At 40.8% G+C, this 22,266-nt stretch overlaps 1 long non-coding RNA gene across 1 annotated transcript in view; it reads right to left on the bottom strand.

Moving 5' to 3' along the window:
• Positions 1–17,110: 17,110 nt before the first annotated feature.
• LOC109283026 (uncharacterized) overlaps positions 17,111–22,266 on the bottom strand; it is a 31,585-nt gene continuing 26,429 nt past the window's right edge. The window contains exons 3-4 of the long non-coding RNA XR_002090070.2: positions 18,700–18,789; positions 17,111–17,464 (exon numbers count right to left, since the gene is read on the bottom strand). This is a non-coding gene — a long non-coding RNA (uncharacterized LOC109283026). The remainder of the gene's footprint in view (positions 17,465–18,699; positions 18,790–22,266) is intronic.

The following is a 22,266-nucleotide window of genomic DNA, read 5'->3' as shown; positions in this document are numbered from 1 at the left end:
CAGTAGTAATTAGCTCCTGTGCAATAGTAATCAGCTACTGTGCAGTAAGCATCACTAGGCAACCATACTGGGATGCTACTGCGCAGTAGTGTTGGTTACTGTGCAGTCATTTTATACTTTGTTATGCAGTAGCAATTGTGCAGTGGGTGGTTTGTGTAGATGCATTTGTAGACAGTTGTATATGTGTTATTATGATATAAATATAGAATTTTTTTATTTAACAGTATTCACTGAGGAAAATTTGATTCAGGTTATCCCACAATAGGTGCTTCTGGGCTTTATATATGTACATCAACAAGTGTGCATTTACTGCACGGTACCTAAAATTACTGCACAGTATGAAAATGAATCTTCATGTGCATGCCTGTACTGCACAGTAAATATGGTGACTTACACCGACTTGAGAGTAAATTTGATACCTGCATTATGCAGGTATCAAATTTACCATGATTAGTTACTGCACAGTAATGCACATGTTGATGCCTTACTTCACAGTAATACTACACACAACATTAATGCACTTTAATGTCTGCAAATCTAAATGGTGGCCTATTTCCACTTACTGAGCAGTAATTTACTGCACAGTAAATTTAGGAAAACATATATGAATGTAGACATGCCCAGAGTGGTTTGGCATTATATATTACATAGCCACTTACAGAAAATGGCACCCAAACAGGGACCAGCACCACCATGTGGAGAATATTAGAACTATTTTTTTTTAAATATATAAACTTTCCTCATTGGATTAATAGTGAAATGGGTACTATTTGTCTTCCTCACTGTAACAATGGAAGACCAAAAAGCAGAAATTGTCCTTAAAGAAGCAAATACTACTATTTCTGTTTTGAAAGGTATGTTATGCTTAATGTTGTAAATGTGGATCCAAGTCAGATATATTGAATTTATTTGTCTTATACTATGAATTTACCAAGTTATAACACCTTAAAAGTAAATTGTCAGAAAACATTTTATATGTTTTTTTAGAGCCCAGATTGGTTCTCAGATTAAATACTGGTATTCCACAGAGTGACCAAAAGACAAATGGTTACCTGTAACGATTACTATTTTTTTAATGCTGCACAGTGTGGGTCTTGAAAAGGGCACCAAAGGGTATGGTGATGATTATAAGGGTACAATGGAAAAAGAAAGTGAAGATAGCTTCATTGCATCTGCTGTTTCCCAAATTTGGGGTCATGATAGAAATCAGGGTAGAGAGTTTCCCTTCAACAACAGGCCCGTAGGTCAGTAAAATCCCACCTGTTCACTCTTCTGGTGCCATTCTTATCCCTTCCGAGGTGCAGAGAATAAGTGTTGAACATGCTGTGAAACTTCAAACTTGTATAACTATGCTTCTTATAAGCTTCAAATTTTTAGTGGTACTAAGCCTAGACCTATTCAAAAATCAGACTTTGTCTAGAAGCTACAGATTCAGCAGGTTTTTTGCAATCCATAATTGACTTCAACTGGAAAGAAAAAGATAATGCAAAGTTTTCTTCCATCAGGTCTGAATGATCAGGAAATGGTCCAATATATTTTGAGTGGCTGTTGAGATGAAATCCTAATCATCCAGTTACACTAGCATGACTACTTAGATGAGGGCAATGGAAAACAATATCTTACTCACAACTCTTATTAAAAGTCCACAGTTGGGAGGAAGAGAAAGAGTGTAAGGAATGGAAAAGAGCAAATATTTTGGGAATGGGACAGAAACTCCCTGGTGGTTAGACTTACATGATATAAATTAAAGAACACAGGAAAGTTCAAAGTTCCAAGGAGATAAAGGTTTTAAGCAGGTGGAAAGACTCCCAAGAGGACTGAATTGAAAAACTGAAGAAAAGTTGCTGAAAGCAGGTGCTGTAATGCAACGAATACTTCAAACTCTTGTCAAATGAGAAAGGGTGTACAGAAACAGATTATAACAAAAAAAATGCAACCACAAGGACGGTATTCCTTCCACAATTGTGGAGAAGATGGTCATAGGCTACAGAACAATGACCAGGCAAGAAATGCTGCATTGGCAAAAATTGTGGAAACAGGACCTTATTAGAGCAGAGAAGTTGGATAAAGGCGTTAGATCTAATATAGCAATGGAAGCAAGAATTTAAAAATTCCAAAATGGTAGTTTAGAGATCACTGAGACAGAGCTTATGTTGGAAGAATCTACAAATGCAAGTGTCTATTTAGATGGAGTAGAAATCAGTTGTCTCCTAGATAGTGGGCACATCTACATATGCCCCTAACTGCACAATTGTTACTAAACAGTCATTTGTACCTGCTTTAGCAAGTACTAAATGACTGTGTGGTAACCACTGGTACTGCACAGTCCCACTGATTCATGGGTCATTTCTGACCCTACTGTGAAGTAGCAATGAGCTACTGTGCAGTACCTTCTTGTTACTGTTCAGTAGTGGCAGCATCATGGTTTATGCCCACCAATGCTATGACGCCATAGCAATGAGCTATGTCAGCGTAGCATCTCATGTAGATGCATGCACTGGGTCTCAAATAATCTATATGTCAGAAAGATTTTATAAACAGAACTCTTTCCATAGGGAGATGCAAACTTAGCCAGATATATTGGAAGTTATAGGATCTGGAGGACAGGATGCATCTTATCTGAGTATTATTTTTAAAAGTGAGATTTCCAGAAGATGAATGTGGAGCTGAAAAATCACTGACTACTGTATCTTTAGTAGCTTTACTTGGCCTGAACAACAGCCAGGTAAGTCTGTGCCAGTGACTGTGGAAACAAACATAATCAAATGTCTAGAGAAAGAATGCAGGGACACAAAAAGGCCAAACTTTTCAACACTCCCACTAAGAGAAGATTGGTTAGAGGTTTGTAGTACACTAATCCTCCTAGAGAAACAGAGGAAAGATGCACAAACCCAAATGTTGGTGAGATTGGGTGGGCACAAGAAGGCAAGAACTGAGAAAGCAAAGAGTTGTTTGGAGGACATCCTACCCATGAGAAACAGATATTTTATTGGAAGGGTTAATGGATAAATAATTATCTGGATGGGAACCCTAAACCCAGTTTGCACAAGTTTCTAAGGCCAACTTCATGAGAGTTTTAGTAAAGCTAAGGATGCATCCCAAAGGGATGTCAGGATATATCCCCAGAAGGTAAACACAAAATGACAAATATTCACTTGAGTAAAATCCATACTGCAAGCATGAACTAAAACCCTTGGGAAGGGCTAAAGAAACACCTTTGAAGAGGGATTTTGGACAGTCAACTCTGGATTGCCAGTTATAGATAGGGGTGTACCTAATTGCAGTGGATGTTCTCAGTGCAGCAGTACCTTCAACCTTATTCTTTTCGCTGCACTCCCTATGCCCCCCACACTGTTGAGGGACTGAGAGGCAATTAATACTGAAGTATTTGCCTCTCAATCACTCAAGGGTGGGAGGGGAACGTGACAAAAAAATAAGTTTAAAGGTGCTGTTGCCCTGCAAAATTCCTCTGTGATTTAGGTAGGTCTTAATTATAGACAGCAGATAGAGAAGATGATCTTGGATTAGACTGGGAATTCTCTTGCTAGACATGATCTAAATTATGGACATATCTCAGGATTGACTCATAAGATTCAGCTAAAAGTTGACTTACATTTCAAGGAGAGAGGAAGAAAAGTGTCCTGTGAAGATTGCAAAGTCATGTAGCAGTATCTTTATGAATTATTAGCTGCAGAAGTAATTAAGGAGTTAGATATTCCTTATCTAAGTGATTCTTGTTCAAAAGGAACACTTTGGATGGTTTTGGATTAGTGCAAATTTAACAATTTAACCCAGAAAGATGCCATTCATTAGCATTCATAGACGAGATATATGGCTATAAAAGAGATATTTGCCTTCAGTGGTTTTCTGTGTTGGACTTAAAGAGTGGATATTACCAGGTGGAAGTGGATATGAATGAGTGTTGAAAGACAGCTTTCACTACCCCCTTGGGGAATTAGCAATTTAAAATAATACCCTAAGCAATGGCTAGAAAATGGTATTCAGAGGTTTGCTTTTGGGATTTGGCTTGTAGGTAGAGTAGATATGCATTAGAGCAGTGGTCCAGGGCAACAGCAGGGTTAATTTATTTCTAAAAGCCTGTTTATGCCTTCCAGGCCCACTGTGTCTGACACAGGCAAGCAGCAAGCAGACATACAGCTTAGGAAATTGAAAACATATACCACACTGTCTCATAACATGAGATAAGGTGCTCTGCCAAGCTGCAGAGCCCTTGGGATTTCTGGTTTTGAAGTTTAGAAGGAGAACTGGAAAAAGCTCAAATTATGGTGTTTATATGTGATGGGTTTGTGAACAAAGGAATGTACTGATGGGACAGAATGTGGACAAGTATGACAACTACAGAGAGACCAGTCAGTGATGCCCAAAGAGGAAGAGTCATCACAGAGAGAAAAAGATACAAAAGGAGAGATTTCAGAGCAGCAAAGCGTCCCTGAGAGGGGAACTCAAGGCCACCACGAACAGAAGGCATACCCCCCAGCCCATCTCACCCACCCCACTTGGGGGAAAGGGGAGGGCAGGGCTTGGCCTCTGACCTCCAGATTGCTGACATCTGACATTCAAGAGAAAACCTTGTAGTGAAGCTCATGTACTGACCAGACATACCTTGACTCTGTGAAGCTCTAGGACTGGTAGATATAGAGTTGTTCTCATTATTCTTATCCGCTACCACTGTGTATGAATAAAATTTGCCTATTATCAAAAGGAGAGGTTGTGGTTGATCTGAGGGTTTGGGTCTGCCTGGAGCAAGGTATCTGGGTCATAAATCCAGTGCCAACACTAAGGACTAACCAATGCCCCCATAACCTTCCAATACATGTTGGACAAAGTAATTGTAGATGTCAATCTCAGAGGTAATTGCCTGCTTCCGTGATCTTATCATCTTTTCTGTAATTGTAGAGGAACACAAAGAAGACCTAGTGAAAGTCCTAAAGCGACTAGCTGATCATGGCTTAAAGTTATCCCCCTCAAAATGCGAATTATTTTAACAGTCAGTCAAGGTATCCAGGACACAACCTCAGAACAAGGAATTAGACCTGACAGAGACATGGTTTTAGTGACAGGAGACTGGTAAAGGTCTAATTCCTTTCATGGGTTATTATTTTTTTAGTGTATGCCTGCAGTCTGCATATTTGCTGGTTGTTACTGGCAGTTTGTCCCAACATCTTCAGCTAATGCAAAGCTACTGAATGCCTTATTAGAAGGACAAAACCACCCAAATGGAAAGGGTAAAAGAAAATGTTTCAAACAAGATATAATGGATCTCTGGACAGCACAGTGTCAACAGGCTTTTGATATTCTGAAAAATAAGTTGATTTATGTTCTAGTACTTTTGTTTGTTAATTAGAAGCTACCCTACATCCTACATACATACAGATGCAAGTATTTGGGGTTTGGGTGCCACACTCTACCAAGTGCAAGATGACAAAATTCAAATGTTGGCCATGCAAGCCATTAGCTGATTCAAAGTGAGAGAAAGTATCCTTTTCACAAAACTGATTTGAAATGGGCAGTATGTGAAAAGTGTAATGATGATTTATATAAGACATAGTGACAACAACCCACTAATATATGTCCTTACTACAGCCAAATTAGATGCAGTAAACCATTAATGGCTGGTAGCACTGCAATTGTATGATTTTGATAGAACCTATAATGCTGGAAGCCAGAATAATGATACAGATGGTTAGTCAAGGATTCCACATGAAATTAGAGGTGACTATGGCTGAAGGAAATTGGAAGAGAGGATCAAAAATATGATTTCCAGAGTTCAATCAAAAGGGCAAGACTTTGAGGCAATATCCAACATGGCTTTTGTGGCAGCAGTACAATCTAGAGTGCTTCAAGAAAAGAGACCAAAGGATGAGTCACATGAAGGGTCTACCGACCTGGAACAGGCTGTGCTGTGCAGATGAGAAACCACACCAGAAGAATATGAGGTATGGTCAGGAAGTATAGTATGATCAGGTACCCACAGCTTATCACAAATTTCACACAATGGGTGGAGGCAATTTCAAGAGAAAGGTAGGTTTCATAAGGAATAAAACTTCTAAAGAATAGTTAATCCCTAAATGAAAAAATTGGAGTATGTTTGATGTGGAAGGAGAGAAATGCATTATAGCTTGAAGGGGGAGTATTGTACTATGTGGTTCAAAGGAATGGTGAAAATGTCCACCAACTTGTTGTGCTTTAAATTTACTGAGCACAAGTTTTAATGGGTAACCATGATGAAACTGTACACACATGTGTGAAGCAGATGCTGGAATAAGCACATGACCTGTTCTACTTGCCAAAAATGACACAAGACATTAAGATGAAATGCAACAAGCTTGAGAGTAAGTTTTCACTGGGCAGCACATTTTGTGGAGGAGGTGAGCAGCCCTCAGTGATCAAAGAACAGGTTAGGGACCACCTAGAAAAGCTGGATGTGTAGAAGTCTATAGGGCCAAATGGGATGCACCCAAGAGTGATGAAGGATTTGGCTGATGTGATTGCAGAGCCATTAGCCATCATCTTTGAAAATTCATGCTGATTAGGAGAAGTCCCAGATGACTGTAAAAGGGCAAACATAGTGCCCATATTTAAGAAAGGGAAAAAGGAGGATCCAGGGAACTACAGACTAGTCAGCTTCACCACAGTCCTTTGAGAAGTCATGAAGTGTACCTTCAAGAAATCCATTTCTAAGAACTTGGAGGAGAAATTTGTGATTAGGAACAGTCAGCATGGATTCAGCAGGGGCAAGTCATGCCTGATTAACTTGATTGCCTTCTATGATGAGAAGACTGGCTCTGTGGATACAGGGAGACCGGTGGATGTGGTGTACCTTGATTTTAGCAAGGCTTTTGATACAGTCTCCCACAACATTTTTGCAGGCAAACTAAGGAAGTATGGGCTGAATGACTGGACTGTAAGGTGGATAGAAAGCTGGCTGGAGCATTGGGCTTAGAGAGTAGTAATCAATGGCTAGATGTCTAGTTGGCAACCAGTATCAAGTGGAGTCTTCAAGGGGTCAGTCCTGGGGCTAGTTTTGTTCAATGTCTTCACCAATGTCTTCATCATAGAGTACATGCTTAGCAAGTGTGCAGATGACACCAAGCTGTGGGGAGTAATAGATATGCTGGAGGGTAAGGTTAGGATTCAGAGTTACCTAAATAAATTGGATTGGGCCAAAAGGAATCTTATGAGGTTTAACAAGGAGAAGTGCAAAGTCCTGCACTTAGGATGGAATAATCCTATGCACCAGTACAGGCTGGGGGCTGATTGGCTGGGCAGCAGCTCTGCAGAAAAGGACCTGGGGCTTACAGTGGACAATAAGCTAAATATGAGCCAGCAGTATGCCCTTGTTGCCAAGAAGGTTAATGGCAAACTGGGCTGTATTGGTTAAGTGTATTTCCATTAGGTCTAGGGAAGTGTTTATTCCACTCTATTTAGCACTGGTGAGGCCATATCTGGAGTACTGTTTAGTTTTGGGTCCCCCACTACAGAAAGGATGTGCACTAATCGGAGAGAGTTCAGTGGAGAACAACAAAAAGGAGGGGGGGGGCTAGGGGACATAACTTGTTAGGAGAAGCTGAGGGAACTGTGCTCATTCAGTTTAAAGAAGAGGATACTGGGAGGGGACTTAATAGCAGCCTTCAAGTACCTGAAGGGTTATTCAAAAAAGGATGGATCTAGACTGTTTTCAGTGGTGGCAGATGACAAAACAAGGAGAAATGATCTCAAGTTGCAGCAAGGGAAGTTTAGGGTAGATATTAGGAAGAATTTTTTTTCACTAAGAGGGTAATAAAACACTGGACCAGGTTACCCAGAGAGGTAGTGGAAGCACCATTCCAGGTTTTGAAGGTTTTCAAAACCCAGCTAGACAAAGCTTTGGCTGGAATGATGTAGTTGGGGATGGCCCTATTTTTGAGCAGGCAGCTGGCTAGATGACCTTCTGAGGTCCCTTCTAGTGCTAACTTTCTATGATTCTAAGATTAACATGAAGCTAAGGTAGAAGGAGCAGTAGGACTGATAAATATACAGGTTGATAAACCAATGGAATTGTTCTGCATTGATATTTTACCTATTGAGCCTGATAATATAGATACTAGGAATAATCATTACTGATCATGTTACAAAATATGTCCAAGCCCATCCAGCCAAAGATGAAAATGCCAAAATGTTGCAAGTACTTCTCAATCTTTGGCCAATTGAATGCTGGATCCATAGATTAGTTTTTAGGGCAGTTATACATGTATTCTATGGGAATGGGCTATCTACTGCAAAATTGAGTTAATATTTTTAGCCAATGCCTCTAATGCAGAATGTATAAACTTCCCTGGTAGCAGGCACCAAAATCAGGACTCCAAGCTCCCAGGGAAAGGTCCTTATCCATGACTACAGGGTCACCTTTCCTCTTCACTGTGTCATGACCCGTGCAGAGTCAATGGTCCAGCATATATAGTAAGAGAAGAGGCAGTCCTTACCTTGTTCTACAAGCTGTCATAAAGGCTGTCTTGTGGCAATCTGCATGTCTGATTCTCTGGAAGCTGAGGAGATATTGGAACCTAGATTTCCAGTTCAAAGGCAAGTACTCTACCCAATAAGCTACTACATAAGGCATTATAGTTTCAATGGTCAAGTAGTGACCTTCAAAAAGAAGGCTAGATGCTCTGAATCACAAATAAATGGAAGGGCCTAATGTACAGTCTGGAGGCAGGAACCTAAGTTCCAGAGAGGGGCAAAAGTTTAAATATGACACTTGAGATTAGAGTTTCATTTGGTCAGTGATCTGAGTCACCCTTTCTCTCTTCTAGTTCTCTTTTGCACCTACCTTGGTACATATACCCAGCCTTATCTGTTTAGATTGTTTTCCTGCACCAACCCAGACCTAAAATTTGGAGATGTTAATAAAACCTACATGATAGTGTTTTGGTGACCTGGGTCTGGCTCCAGACATTTAACTTAGTTTTGTTTTGTTTTTTTTCCTGTTAAATCTCAGCCTATTTTTCTCTTTCCAGCCCTCAGGGTCATCAATACATTTTTCTGAAAAATATTCCAGTCCTCCATGTATACAGTGCATCCCAGCCTTGCATCATCATTTATCATGTGTGCCATTGTTGTGAAGAAGGCTAACATACTGGGCTGCATTAGTATAAGTGTTGCCAATAGATTGAGGGAAGTGCTTATTCCCCCCTATTCAGCCTTTGGATTGATTCCCCTCTGTTTGGCACTGCTGAACTCACAACTGGAATACTGTGTCCAGTAGTGGGACTCTTACTACAGAAACAATGTAGAGGAATTGGAGGAAGTCCTGGAGAGGGCAGTGGAAATGGTTAGAGGCTGGGGTACAAGGCTTCTGGGGAGAGGTGAGGGAGCTGGGTTTATTTAGTTTGGAAAAGTGAAAACAGGCAGGTTTTAATAACAGTTTACAACTGCCTAAGGGTGGTTCCAAAGAGGATGGAGCTAGACTGTTCTCAGCAGTGACAGATAACAGAACAAGGAGCAATGGTCTCAAAATGCAGCAGGAGAAATTTAGGTTAGATACTAGGAAAAACTTTCTCACTAAGATGGTAGTAAATCATTGGGTTACCCAGAAAGGTTGTGGAATCTCCATCTTCAGGTGTTTCTAAGACCCAGTTAGACAAAGCCTTGGCCAGGATTGATATAGTTGGGGGTGGTTCTGCTTTGAACAGGAGGTTGGACTAGATGACCTACTGAGGTCCCTTCCGACCATAATTGTCTATGATTCTGTGATTCTAAAATATGAATTAGGCTATTTAAAACAGTCTTAAGGAGTTGAACACTGAACTCCTGAAATTCAATGGAAATGAGGTACCTATGTTCTTTAGGCATGCTAACATGCCCAGAAACAACAATCTAGGTATAAAATGTCTCTGCTTTCATATCAGAAGGTATTCTATGTTTTTATTTCTGAAATTTACTGTATCTGAGACACATAATTAAAAAATCTTAAACATTTCAAGGTGACTCCTAGATATTGACTAGTCAAAGTCCTCCAAAATCTATTAAATTTTCACTCTGATCATCTACACTCATTTGAAGTTTTTGTTTTTTGTTTTTTTCATTTTTTTAATCTCAGGAAGAAATCTTGAATCTAATTTAACAGAGTTTCCCTTTGCCGCTGTCTTTTCAAATATAATAGCATCTGGTTAGGTCTTTACCAAACATTTTAATGTGCTTGATTAAGCCTTTTCTTGGTAAGTTCAAAGAAATGAAGCACAAGAAAAAAGAAATCCATGTAAATATTACTCAATCAGCCATGTTTGGCTGGGATGACAGCTATGAAATGAAATTTGTGTTACATTTTTCAGCTAAGATCTGGTTGTATATTGGAGATTCCCAGCTGACTGAAGCAAACAGATACATTACATTGTATGCATGATAAGCATTTTGGCTCCAAGATGATTTTTATTTTGCTACAAAATGTATTAGATTTACATTTTGGATATATATTCATTACTATAATGTTTCATACCAATAAATTAGATGATAGAGGTTATGATAGGAAGTCAGTAAAATCATATTTTGGAGTCCATTTTCTTCCATATTTCCTTTAGTAAAAGCACTCAGTCATAAATCTGAGAAAAAACCCTAAAGGAAAATAAAATCTATAGACTTTTTCCCCCTTAAAATGACTTCTTTAGTGAACTGCCTCTGCACAATGTGTTAGATTCTAGTTGTGCATAAAAAATAAAATTGGTGTTTGGATTAGTGTGTCACAATTCTCAAAAGACCATACATTTTAATCTTATGTCCTAGCTATGTTTCAATATAGGTAACAATATTCAATCTGTCTGACTTTTCTTGGTAATTTTATTTTTTAAATTGTTTTATTTTCAACTTTGTCTAAAATGTGCTGTGTTCAGTAAACACCTAGAGCATTCCACCCCCAAAATTACTGTATTTTAGTGATGGATGAAATGATTCATGATAATTTGTAAAGTACTTTTGGGATACTTTGGTATATCAGATGATCAATTACAAGGATTAAAAGGATAGGTCTCAGAAAAGTGTGGTGGAGAAGATTCTCATAAAAAAGATTCCCTGTCCCAGGATATAGGCAAGGTTTTCTGCTTTGTACAATGGGCTGTTACGCTTTTCCTCATCCTAACAGTGTCACTTCGGCTGTGGTGCATATAGTAAGTTTTAACAAATAAACATGTAAAATACAGTAACATGCCTATGGTCAAATAACGAAGTGAAAGGAACTGCCCTAGTAAAAAATAAGTTGTAATAAATGTATTTGGTTATGCGAAAACACCCTAATTCCACAGCTAGTTTTCACATAAATACAAAATGAACTCAACCATGATTACATGGAGTAAAATTTTGCGGTAGTTGGTTGACATTTATTGGGAAATGTTGATGTACAGGAATACTAACCCTCCAAGCCAAATTTCATTCAGACAATGACCAAACTTTATTCTTTAGAGTATATTAACTGTCTTTTTTGTGCTGGCCAAACAACAAGGAACCATGTTATATATGAGAAAAATAATGTAGAATTTTCCTGAGAGAATGCAGATAAGGTGCTTCATGGAAAATTGTTTTAAATCTGGAACAATTTTGCTTTCTACTTTGCTTTCCATATAACCATTTCTGTTTGAAATCTTTCCAGACTGGAGAGGTCACCTTTGTATGCATTATACCCAGCAGTCACCATGCCCTTGCTGTCCATAACATGCAATTTATGTGGTAACAAATAACTGAGTGAGAAAACCTGGGCAGTATTCAATCAGCTTTGCACAGTGGCAGTATCAGCTCAGAAATTACATGGTCCAAAAAGGGTAGGAAGGTATTTTTATGTAGTATTTTTGTGAATCAGTGCACTAACACAGCTCCTCTGAGTTTATTCTCCACACATCTCTGGCACAGGGTTTTCAACAAGTATGCAGTTTGCTCAGAATTTCATTTAGTCGTAAAATACAGGAAATCTTTCATCAGCATACTTTCTCATGGTTTTGATTGCCTCAACTGAAATGCTTCTTCACATGCTTGAATGAAGTAGATATATATGTTACAGGTATAAATCAAGACGTTTCATGAATTCTAAAATAGACTCCACATATACTGAGCTGATAAGAAAATCAAACTCAGTAATAGAAAATAGAAACCTTTGGCATCCCCTTGAATTTAGCAGTTTTCTCCAAGGTACTGATTATTACAACATGTTTTTCTTTGAAGCTCCAAAGTGAATCTTTTTGACTTATCCAGTATGTATTACCTGATATTAGCAAGACTGTACCAAAGCAAGAAGGGTCTTCTCCCTTCTTTTCCCAGTCACACAGAAAGCACATGGCTTCCTTCATTTCCATGATATATACATACCTGTACTTTATGGTGGATTTCAGTGCTTCTGTTATCTACCTGCAAGTGCCTAACATGCTTGCAATTTGTTGTGCTGAACAGGAATGAACAATTGCTATATTTGGGTTTAAAAAATTGCTCTATAGGTGTTTGCCTAGTTGTCTTAAATGCTTTCACAAACACAATAAAATCTCATACTTCCATGGTTCCATTTCCATCACAAGTTCACTGCACCTCCAGTACTATTTGCTCTTTTGCAGAGGTACCAGTGTTCTGCTCTGCAGTCATACTGAAAAATCTGCCATTTTGACTTGCACCAGAATTTTGTTTTGAATGTGAAGGTCTGCCATATGCATCAGCTCATTCTGAATTTGTCATGAGATGTATAATGCATTCCATGATTTAAAATCCCATTATTATTTGAAGAGCCAGTGCAACTCAGCTGAGTAGTGTAAAAGTGCATTGAAATATTCACTTGCTTGAAGCCTTCTTTTTGGTGTGATTTTATTCTTCCCAAAAAGGATAAGGAATTTCAAAGCACACATTATGCTTTCAGCCATTTCACAATTCTGATTCAGCAGAGATCAATAGGCTATTCTGTCTTCTATTATGTATAAACCTATATACATCAGCCTAGCAAGGACATTCCCATCTGCTTTCAATTTGCTGTGCCTAAGCAATTGTGTGTGTGTGTGTGTGTGTGTGTGTGTGTGTGTGTGTGTGTGTGTGAGAGTGAGCTTTTTTCTCCCATTAGGCCAGTATATCAATAGTGTTGATACAAACACAGCTCCTTACTGTTGTTGAAAACAAAGCAAGATCCTCAGGGGACTCCACAAAGATGTTTAGAGTATCACACAAAATTGTACTCTTGAAAAAAGAAGGACAGAAGTGTCAGAATGACTGCTGTTTGCTGCCTAAATTCATGTTTCACTTTGAGGACTGAACACATGCATGCGGTTGTTAAGATTATTTTCTTTTGGACATTTGCCAGTGTCTGGCACTCATAAAATCCAACGTTACGCTCATTCTGCACATTCAGATCATCTCCTCTGTGATGACTGTCTATTCTGCAGTTCTGTGGAATTTAAATGTTTCACTGAGGGCGTTGTTTCAGAAGTTGCTTTTGTCATAGATATTTAAGCTAGCATAAGCACAATTGGGACTTCAAGATCTACTTATGGCATTTCAACAGATGCCAATTCTTTGCTATGCACCTAAAATGAAAATAATAATAATGAAAAGTAAAATGAAAGATGAGATGTGAGAACAGAATCCTACACTGGAGTGGTGGTTGTACCTCCTGGCTCTCAGCCCTCTTTCCCCCAACCAGTGTGAACACCATGGGAGCCTCCAGGGACTTTTTAAAGTTCCTAAAGCAAGTGAAACTCCTCTCTCCTTTCCCTTCTGTGCTCATAGGCTTGTCCCTTCCCCTTTCTTTCTGCCCCTTCAGCAGGCAAGGGAGGGGAACAAATTTGCCTCTGAGCACCAAGAAGAAGAGAGGGAGATTTTCACCTGCTTTAGGGAATTTAAAAGTCCCAGGATGCTCCTCTGGTGCATTCTAATCTGAAAGGACAGGAGTGGGGAGGGAGGCATCCATGCCACTGACCCCTGCTGGACCTGCCCCAGTATCTAATAAGGTAGGAATGGAAAAAAACAGCCCCTAGGCTGATCCAGCCCACCAGTTAATTGTATCTGGCCCATGGCTGCTCCCACACTGCTCTGCACAGGGCAGCCCATGCTGAGATCCAGCCTGCCCAACGCCTGCTGACAGGACCTCCCCAGCCCCATCTCTGGTCAGCATGCACAGCTACTCAGCTGGATAGTGTTCAAGTTAAATCAGAGACCACCAGCAGAGCAGGGTTGGCTCTGCTTCCTAGCTGGAGCAGTGACAGCTGGCTGACAGAGCAGGGTGGCAGGGGTGGAGGAGAGTAAGCCTAACTGGCTGCCTGCCTCTCCCAGGCAAACCCCGGTTGGGGTCTGGGGTCAGAGTAGGGGATGGTAAACATCCCTTCCCCTGCTCAAATTTACTGCTGGCTGCAACTGTGGACTACAAATCTGAGACGCACCTGGAAGCAAGAAGAGGAAGTGATGAGCAACCCTGCAGAGTACTGCTGTTATAAGTCTTGGCTGTATATCCCAGAGACTTCAGGGGCAGCAGGAAGAGGAAGTGAACACAGAGTCAGAGAGCTGTGGTCTAGTGCCTCGCAGCTTCTGGCCTTTGCCACTGCAGGCATGTGGCTGCATTTCCTGCATCAAAGGTAAATGTCTGTTCACTTCTGTTTCAATTTAATCTCTGCAGCTTAGACTAACCTTCAAAGACTGAATCAATTGAGCCTCAGGCTCTTTGACTATCTGTACTTAGCAGAGAAGTGTAGGTCACTCAGCACTTTTTCTAGATGAACTATACTACAAGAACCAACCAGGATTGAGTGTAACCTTTTTATGTTGACCCCAGTCTTCTAATGAGATGCGTCTAGACAGATCCCTATAACCAAAAAGGACTCTTCTTGATTTCAGTTTGGGTTTCATGGAAATCCCTATCTCCAAATATATTGATAAGGACGCTATAAGTTAAGGAGGCCACTTTAAGTTAGTTACTACCTAATACATTCAGTTTTACATTTTTTTGTGTGTGCATTAGTTCACTAAAATGTTTCAGAATAAGGAAAAAAGAAGAAAGGGTATTTACTCTGGTAAAGGTTTCATTTCCTTTTAACTTTGATTTTTTACAACCTCCAATATCAAATGAAGTGGCTTTCACACAAGGTTTTAAGGGCAGATTTAAGGACAGATTTCTATTTTATGACTAAAATGTATATGCATCTCTTATTAAGTTTCTAGTGGTCTAGAGCAAACAACAACATTCTACTTCCTCTTGCATAATGTCCTAAATCATACTTTCATTTGAAGTTAAAAGTTTGCTCTATACAGCTATATTTGTCCCATTAGTGCAGAAGTAATTCAGTGCAGTCTCACAAACTTTTAATTCTATTTACCCATAGAAGTGCTGTACAACCCCTTAAAATCATAAACAACCAAAAAATTAAGAGTAAGAACTGATACCAGCATGGGGTGGTAGTGGTGGTGCCCACCTTTTGGAAGCACTTAAGGACAGGAGAGGCCTGACAGACGCAGGTGTTAGGTCTATCACTTCTTACAGGATAGCATCCTAAAGCATTCCACAGGACATGTAAAATTGAGAGCACGTTTTTGTTGAAACAAAGCCTCTGGGCAGCCAAGAAGGAAAGTATCACCAGAAAGAAGAAGTCAAGCAAGAGCAGGTCAAAGTCTTTGAGCCAGGGATATGAGGGCTGGAAAATAATAGTGGCTGGAATAGATGTCTAGACTGCGCCATTCGGAAAGCCTTTGAGTGGCAGCTCTCATTACAGTAGTCAATATAGGAGAGGCCTCTTGGAAGACATGATCAAAAATCTGCAACAGGACTGAATATGTGCCCGTGTTTAAAGGAATGAAAAGAGAGCCTTGCGGACTATTTAGAGCAAACCTCAAAGTCTCCGACTTTTCATTCAGAAAAACAATAAAACCCAGAAACAAACAGGATCCAATATTCTTCAACTTTACGTTGCCAGCCGACTCCACCTGTGGGAAACTGGCTGATTCAAAAGAGTGACCTAACCTTTTAGTATTGCCACCTAAATTAATGTTAAGGTGTCAGTATATTCTAACCACCAAGCCACAAAACTGGGAAGAGGGACTGAGAGAAGCTTCTACTCCCCTTCTACAGAACAAAAGGTGATTTTTTTGAGGTTTGAAGAGGTCAAGTCTCCCTATTGGTGTAGCCTTCTTTGTAATGCAATGCCACAAATAATCCTTTCCATGGGTAGATCTAGAGTTTTGAAAAGAGAGGTTGAGAGTACAAATGCTGCAAGGACAAGGACTTCTATAAGTGATCTTCCTACAGTTATAGTTTAAAGACAGTTAATCATGGAAGTTTTACAACTCCCACCCACCCTTCTTATGTTGGATAATATTGCAAAAGATGAGAAGGCATTTAGACAGGAGTTTAATTGGTACCACGGGGCAGAGGAGAAAAATGACAAAGTCAAATTATCAATGTTCTTGCTTGTTATAGGGGAAACTCTAGCTGTTTATAATACCCAGGGATCCTGGTTTTCTCTGATAAAAAACAAATCCACATTTTCCTGCAATCAAAATGAAATGCTTCCCTTCACCCTCCTGCACATATACACACACATACACACATATGTATATCTGTATAAATGTATGCATGTGTGTGCATGCATATGTATATATATATATGTGTATGTATATATATGTGTGTGTGTCTACATATATCTATATATCTATACTACTATAGATATATCTATCTATCTATAGATAGATAGATAGATAGATAGATAGATAGATAGAGAGAGAGAGAGAGAGAGAGAGAGACACATATACACACATACACTAACCAATTGCCTGTCATGAATGACAGTATTTATGGGAGTGTTTACATGGCCCCCACCCCCTCTCACCCTTCAGGGCCAGCCATGTAAACAGTTCATCCATCGCCAATGACTCCTTCACCATCCTACTGCACTGCGGCTCCCTTCTACCTGCCCTTCTTCATCTCTGTCTCCTCCTGCAGAGCAAAGGGGCTTTCCTCCAAAGAAGTGTCAGCAGCAGCAGTGGCAGCTTCCTCTCCCCAGCCTGCCCACCTCTGCCTCCTCCCATGATGCAGCGGGGCTTCCCTCCACCTGAGGCAGTGGTGGCAGCTCCCTCCCCCCTTGCCCACCCACCCAGCTCTTCCCACAGAGCAGCGGGGCTTCCCTCCACCTGAGGCATAGGAAGCAGTAGTTCCCTCCCCGCTGACCGCCTCCGCCTCTGCCTCCTCCCATGGAGCAACAGGGCTTCCCTCCACCTGAGGCAGTGGTGGCAGCTCCCTCCCCCCCAACCACCTGCCTGCCTCCACCTCCTCCTGTGGAGCATCAGGTCTTCCCTCTGCCAGAGGTAGTGGCAGCAGTGGCAGTGGCTCCTTCCCTCCAGCCTGCCTGCCTCCACCTTCACCTCCACCTCCTCCCATGGAGCAGTGGGGCTTCCCTTCACCTAGGCAGTGGTGGAGGTAGCGGCAGATTCCCTCCTCATCCTCTTGTGTACCTCTGACTTCTTCCTGTGAGGAAAGAGAAGAGCCCCAGAGAAGTAAAATGGCCCCACCTGTATTGCAAATAACTCTGCAGGGCCCCTTCTTCACCCGGTGTTTCGGGGGGGGGGAGTTAGCACAAACTCTAGGATAAAAGGAGAGGTGGGGCAGGAAAAAGGGGGACACAGGAAACCAGAAGTGACTGACTCAGGCAGCAAGATGGCAGGGAGAGTCAGAGGTGCTGAGGAAGCAAGGGAGACCGAGCTTAAGAGAAGTAACTCTGTGGAGGGAGTTGCCCAGGGAGAGAACCCTGAAGAAAAGGCCTGGAGAAAAACAGAAACTGCTGGGAGGCAGTTAGAAGGTACTGTAAAGACCCAATAGCAGGGCTGAAGAAAAAGGGTACTGCAAAGTTGGGACTATAAGGGCAGAAGAAGTGCCAGATTGTTTTTTGTTCTCTTTTTTGTTAGGGTGAGAGGAAAGTCACCCCAGATAGTGCATTTACAACTATCAGGACCATAAGCTGGGAAAAAGACTGGTTAGGATTACTGGCAGGTCTGTGCCAGGTCCCAGTTAGGCGAGGTACAAATAGGCCCATTGGGGATATTGACTGGCCAGACCTAGAGACCCAAGGAGCATTTTTTTTTTTGTACTACTCAAAGGCAGATTATGGAGACAACTGAATTACCACCTGGTGGAATGGGTGAGGGTGTAGGGGTTGGTGGAGCCCTCACTACACTAAGACAAATTGCAAGAGCCAAAGCGTCAAGACCCACATGCCCCGGCATTCTATTTTCTCCCATAACAACAAGTCATGGCAGGTGAGATCTCAGACATGTAGGAGGGGCCAGCAAGATGTTGCGGTTGACTTCAGTTTGTTAGCCAAGATGCTAAAGCTGTCTTGATGTAGAAGATAGATTAAGAAAGGAGGAAAAGGAAAAAAGCCGCTCAGACAGGTGATGAGCTCCAAAGATTGATGACACCTAGATCGATAGAGGCAAGCCTCTACCACAGATAGGGGCAGGACTTTTGGGGTGAAAGTCCACCATTGGGTACTCCTGTGGAGCAGCAGGGCTTCTCTCCACTAGAGGAATGGTGGTGGTGGCTCCCTCCCCACAGCCCACCTACCTCTGTCTCCTCCCACAGAGCACCAGGGCTTCCCTCCACCTGAGGAGGTGGTGGCAGCAGTGGCAGCAATGGCTCCCTCCCCCCTGCCCACCACCCGCCTCCGTCTCCTCCCTCAGAGCAGAGGGCTCCCACTTCCCTACCTGAGGTGGCAGGGTCTCCTTCCCTGCCTAAGGAGGCAGAACCCCTGCAGCCAATCACCACTGGCCCTCTTGGTGAAGCATGCACAGTTGCTGAAAAGCATTACAGACAGGGATACACACAAACAGACAGACATAACACTTTATTATATTAGATACATATACATACTTCTATCTATCTATCTATCTATCTATCTATCTATCTATCTATCTATCTATCTAGTGAATAGATAGAAAAGAATGAAATTCTTGAAAGACACAGGCTACTTACCTGAAAACAAACAACAGGAAAAAGTTTAGATCAATTTCTTAATGAATTAAAGAGATTGGGTAAAAACTGTGCTTTTGGGAACCTGATAAAATCTTTGATTAGAGAGAGGATCAGCGGCAGGTGCAGAGGTGGTTGAGGGGGGAACATTGATACACTTGCACCCCTCCTTTGATTCCTTTTCCACTCAAACTTTAAAACTAACTGCCTAGCAGTCAGGCAGTACTAACGGAGTCAACTGACTTCATGACTCATTATAATCTACCTGATCCCTTCTATACTCTTCATGCAACAGGTCTAAATGAATCTCTCTAATTTTTTGTTATATCTTTTGTTTTGATGTTCCATCCATCAAGCTATGATTTGTTCTGCAATTCTGCTATCTTTTAGCTGCTATTCATAATGAAGTTCAGCTCTGTAGAATGTTTTGAACTCATTCCATGAAGTTATATGTATTTTTTCTTCAATCTTAAATGGAGTAATACAGTCCTAGGTCCCTAGCATATTAGTAAAGCTTCGAGTTTATTTTTAACTGGAGAAAAATATCTATTTTTTATGTGATGATGCTCCTCGCCATTTGCACCCCCCTTTTCAAAATTCTAGATCCACCCACGGATAGAATTATTTGTGGTATTGTAGACATTTCATTACAAGGGAAGTTATTGCATAAAGAAGATTTGACTACTTCTGCAAACCTCAAAAAAGACAGGAAACAAAAAGAAAACAAATGAAAAGAAATTAAATGAAAAGAAATTAAATTATTTTAAATTAAATTAAATTAAACAAAACAATGCTTGTTCTGGCTGTCTCTGCAATCCCTAATGTGGTAAAAAATATTATGGCCAAGTAAGTTCTTTATGGCAGCTTAAATATTTTATAAAATTCAGATTCATATATTTCCTAAGGTATTTTAAAAGAATAATCTGTAGCCTAGGAACTAATAAATTTATCTGATTCTCCTAACTGCAGTCCAATCATTACAAAAAAAAAAAAAAAAAATAGCAAGCCTGTGAAATGCCAGAGAGAAATAAAATGATGCAAGCTTTAGGAACTGCCACCTAAATTAATGTTAAGGTGTCAGTATATTCTGTAAATGCCTCATAGGCATCACATCATTGGTTATAAAAACTAGATGGGGCTTGCTACTGCCCTAGATATGAAAGAAGTATCATTTAAATTAGAAGATGAAACTCTACATAGTGAGGGAACTATCAGAGCTGCTATTTTAAAATACGTACTCTTCGAAATAAGAAAACTCAGCAATAGATATCTAATATCTAATATTACATCTGGCATGGAAATTTTCTCACACCGGAAAGTGGATGACCCCTTCTTGGTCAATAGTGGGGAAAAATATTCTTGGAAAAACTGGGCCTTGGAAATTTGAGCTATATAGTTGAAATGTTTTGGACAGCTGAAAAGAGGAATGCATATATGAAACATTTAGGTTGTCTTTAGTCATCTGTCCTCTCTGAAATTCCACATCTATTAAGTTAAGAATATTAACACCACTACCACCATTATTATCAGGGATTCTGTTTTCTCTGATAAAAAAAAAAAAAAAAAATCCCCAGTTTTTTAATTAAAAGGAGTAACCCAAAATCCACATTTTCAATGAATAAAATGAAGCACCATTATACTTACACACACACACACACACACACACACACACTAAAGAGAGCTGAAGGATGGGCCTTTGTGCTCACACACCATAATTGGCCTTTAAAGCAGCTAATTGACCTTTTGCACTCCTTCAATGGTGTTGCTATTAACATACTCAGCAGTGTGTTCCACTTTAAATGACTGTTACATAGCAAGGTAAAACCCATCCAAGGTATTTTAGTTTGCTATGTAACAAACTGCAATTGTGCACAGGGTGCTGGAAGCTGATGTGCTCAGGGAAACTTGGGCTTGGCGGGCTTCCAGCACCCCATGCACCATCCCCACCACCTTCTCCCACTGCTAGCATACCCAACTGCCTTCCTGCCACCTTGCTGCTCTGCCTTGGGGCAAGCCAGTCATTCCTGGGCAGTCCCAGATGGCAGGAAGGCAGCGAAGATGGTGCACAGGGTGCTGGAGCTTACCAGCCTCTCCTGGAGTGGGGTAGGGGTTGAGCTGTTCACAGGCCAAGTGCGGGGACCATGAGCTATGGGAGACCATGGTGCTTCCCTCCATGGTGATGGCACCTCCCAAGAGGCACCTGCCCACTGGCATCTGGCCTGGGCAGTCCTGGGGGTGCTGCCACTGCTGAGGGAAGCACTGGGACCCATGCAGCTCAGGGTCTGTTTGACCCAGCAGCAGCAAGTGCAGGCAGACTTGACTGAAGAAAATGAAAAAAAAAAGGGGGGGTCAGGAGCCTGATCTTTTTTTTCCCCTCTCCCAGAGCCTGCCCAACTGCTGAGCTGTGCAGGGGCCAGTGCTTCCCTCTGCAGCCCACCCATAAACCTTAAACCAGAGTACAATTTAGGAGACTTCATCTGGTATTAGATATGATCTTACAAATCCAGCCTCCACAGGTTCATCACTAATTTCAATAGCAGTTTGCACATTTTGTAAACCATCTAAGGGTTCTCAAGAAGAAAATCACTACATGGAGGTCATCTATTATCAGGAACATATGAGTTGCCATATTAGACTGGACCATTGTCCCAACCCCAAGAAAGAGCTAGGTCCAGATACTTTATACAAAGAAACCACATCATAAGGATTAAATGAGCAAGGTTTGGATAAAAAAAAGGGAATGAATGAAGTAACTTCCTCGTAGCTATTTTGTCTCTCCCAATTTTCCAAATCCTTGGCATTTAAATCAATAATCCTTTTGGTTACACTGATTTCTCTCTCTCATAATCTCCCACTATATATATTCATTTCCTTTGGTGGAATTATTTCTGATTTTCATCTCTGCAACTCAGAAGATAAACTGAGTCTTTATTTCTGGTTATCAGTTTTTCAGACCCTGGTTTAATCTCAGAATGTGGGGCTGAGATAGCCAATTTGATCAGTACAAAACAAAATGCACATCATATCATTTGAAAATGTACATAGATGGAGAGTGATATCAAAAGGCATAAAACTCAAGGGAACATTTAAAAGCTACAGTCTTTGTAATCTTTGAGAACAACAAATCATTATACTGTGATTCTAAGTAACTCACAATGTACTTGTTAATGTTGATGTATCTGATTTTAAAGAAGAATTGTAATGGGAGGAGACAAGATAATTGGAAATCGGCTGTGAATCAGATATTTAGAAGCAGAGATACTCTATCTACTGCATCTGGAGTGTGTGTGTGTGTGTGTGTG

Source organism: Alligator mississippiensis, chromosome 1 (genome assembly GCF_030867095.1).
Source record: "Alligator mississippiensis isolate rAllMis1 chromosome 1, rAllMis1, whole genome shotgun sequence".
Taxonomy (NCBI): Eukaryota; Metazoa; Chordata; order Crocodylia; family Alligatoridae; genus Alligator; species Alligator mississippiensis.
The sequence above is the reverse complement of the archived record's forward strand: the minus strand, read 5'-3'. Positions and strand labels throughout refer to the sequence as shown.